This window comes from Arachis ipaensis, chromosome B07, assembly GCF_000816755.2.
Source record: "Arachis ipaensis cultivar K30076 chromosome B07, Araip1.1, whole genome shotgun sequence".
In the NCBI taxonomy this organism is placed as follows: Eukaryota; Viridiplantae; Streptophyta; class Magnoliopsida; order Fabales; family Fabaceae; genus Arachis; species Arachis ipaensis.
The window spans coordinates 58443672-58446713 of NC_029791.2; positions in this window are offsets into that span (position 1 = coordinate 58443672).

Genomic DNA, 3042 nt, shown 5'->3' on the forward strand with positions numbered 1-3042 from the left:
GCCTACTGAAGAAGCATGGAATTGTTCACAAAGTAGCAACAGCCTACCATCCTCAGACCAATGGGCAAGTCGAGGTGTCTAATAGAGAGATAAAGCACATACTGGAGAAGATAGTCAAGCCTCATAGGAATGACTGGAGCACCAACCTTGTAGATGCGCTCTGGGCTTATCGGACAGCATACAAGACACCAATCGGGATGAGCCCCTTTCGCCTAGTCTATGGAAAAGCTTGCCACCTCCCAGTGGAGGTGGAACACAAAACTTTCTAGGCTGTAAGGGAATGCAACATGGGATTTGAGAAAGCTGGTGCTGAAAGAAAGCTGCAACTAGTAGAACTGGAGACCCTTCGACTCGAAGCATATGACAACTCCAGACTATACAAAGAGAAAGTGAAGGTTGTGCATGACAAGCATATCAAGAGAAGAGAGTTCAGACCTGGGGAGCTACCTCTCCTTTACAACTCAAGGCTGAGGCTCATGCCAGGAAAGCTGAGATCCAAATGGGAAGGCCCCTACAGAGTAGAGAAGGCAGAGCCATACGAAGTCTTCCATCTGAGTCATCCCTCAAGTTCTAAATTCACCAAGGTCAATGGACATCTTAAAGCTATATCATGGTGAGAAGATGAAGGAAAATAAAGAGCTAGAGGTCTTCCTCTTCGAGGATCCACCAACAGAAGCAGATTGAGCTTGTAGACCGTCCAACTTAAGGACGTAAAAGTAAAGTGCTAGGCGGGAGACAACCCACCATGGTATGATTGTTCCTTTTCATCCTTAGTTTTATTTTCTTTTGTTTCTCATAGTGTTCATTCATAATTTCTGCATATTCATCTGCATTCTGCATGTTGCATTCTGCATGAAAAAAAAAATACGCACACGACGCGCAAGCATCACTGACGCGCAAGCATCACTGACGCATACGCGTCATATGTGACTGTGTGAAATAAAGGAATTGAACAGAAAGTTGGGCAGGAGTGGTGCTGGACACGTGCCTTGTGCACAAGCAAGTCCACGCGTACGCGTCGCTTGCGATTTCAGTCCATCACGCATACGCGTCCCTGACGCGCATGCGTGACCATAAAAAATTCGGCGTAAATGGTGTTTGGCCAGAGAGTTATGATGGTGTGGGGCTGGAACTGTGCTGGGAGCATAAGCCCCATAACGCGTACGCGTCCCTGACGCGTGCGCGTCATTTTCCTATAAGGGCCATCCACGCGTGCGCGTGCCTGACGCGCACACGTCATATGCCATTTTTGCCCCAAGCCCAGCGCGAACAGAGAGTTGTGCGTACACGTTGATGCCTTCGCACGATTCGCACAATCAAAGGCACGCGTACACGTGCCCGACGCTTACGCATCACTATTCAATCTGCGCAATCCACGCGTACGCGTGATTCACACGTACGCGTCGCATGCGACGCACAATTAAACCACCTCAGCGTCTGATTTCAAATCATCCCTTCCCCAATCCTAATTCTTTTCAAATCCTAATTATTTATTCTTACTTCTTCCCCCTTTCTTCCTTATTCTTTATTCATATCTATTACTTTCCTCTTTCCTTCTTCATCTTCTTTATCAGGTTTCTTTTCTTCCTCTCATCTACTCTTTCATTATTACATTAATTTATGTCTCTTTCTTCTCTATTTTTCTTTTAGTTTAATTATCCATGGTTTCTTTTACTTTTTTTTCTTGCATTCTTATGTTGGTGTTGAAATTTTATTTGGGTATTACCCTACTATAATGAAGTTGTGGATATTATGAGGAGTGATTTGACAATTGATATTTTAATTTGGCTCTCATATACATTTGGATTATATTATTTTCATTCCTACTTTAACTTGCTCACCAAATGTTTGTGAAAAAGCACCTATGGCATCTTGAAATCTATTTTGTTCTCCTTTTTTACTTGAATACCTCTTTTTCACAACATTTGTACTCCACATGTATTTGGGATTATCATTCACAATTGTCATCATACACATACTCTCTAAATTGGCACATTTAATTATTGATGCTTGAGTTATGCTTCTCATGTCTACTACTTGCATGCTTTTACTCTCTTGGATCTAATTATTATGAATTGCCTTCTTGTTCCTTATTGATGTCTTACCTACATGTAGTAGCTACCATGTATTTGAGCTATCATCTTTCCTTTGGCATTCATTATCACTTGAAATTTTCTCCCTTCCGGTTCTTTAGTTATCTAAACTTCACATTCTTCCTTTTTCTTTCTTTCTTAGGCATGGATACCAAGAAAGGAAAAGAGAAGGCCACTGACAAGACACCAGCAAGGAGAGGAACCAAGAGAACACTGGCAAAAGCACTTCCATCTACCAGTGTAAAGCCACCAACAAAGCGGGTGGAGAGAATCCTTAAAGTTGATGACTCCAAAAAAGCTTTTCCCGTCCGAGACTCCACACGGTTTGCTAACCGTTATTGTGAACAGATATTCCCCATCCTAGTTGAGAGGAACTACAATAATGAGCATCTACTTATTGTCCCAACACACTTTGTTGATTTTGTGGAGCCCCGAATAGAGAGGAGACAGTGGGGATCTCCCACTATGTCTTTCCGAGCACTCACGAGTCGACCTTCATAGTAGACATGGCTGTTCTCATCTGGTGCATCCTAACAAAGCAACCCCTCAACTTGCCCAGCCACATCCGGCAAGCGATGGGACATGTACAGATTGTGGGTAACCTGTCTTTTCCCGCCTTGGTTTCAGAGTTAGTCTCTGCAGCAGGGGTTTCCTATCGGGCTGGAGATACGAAGGTCATGATCTCTAGAGCCGACTAGTATGTCCCGAATGGGAAGTACATCAGGCCACCAGTTCCCTCTGCGAGCCGGCCTACTGGCCCATCCTTGGATACTCCTCCCTCTTCCACTCCACCGTCATCCACACCACAAGCACCATCCATCCATCAGATGTTCCTTCGGATCCTTGAGAGGTTCGACCGGCAAGATCGGCGGATGGAGAAAATGGAGCATCGTAACAAGCGCCGATATAACTACCTGAAGAAACGTATAGCTGGTTGGGATGGCAGTAG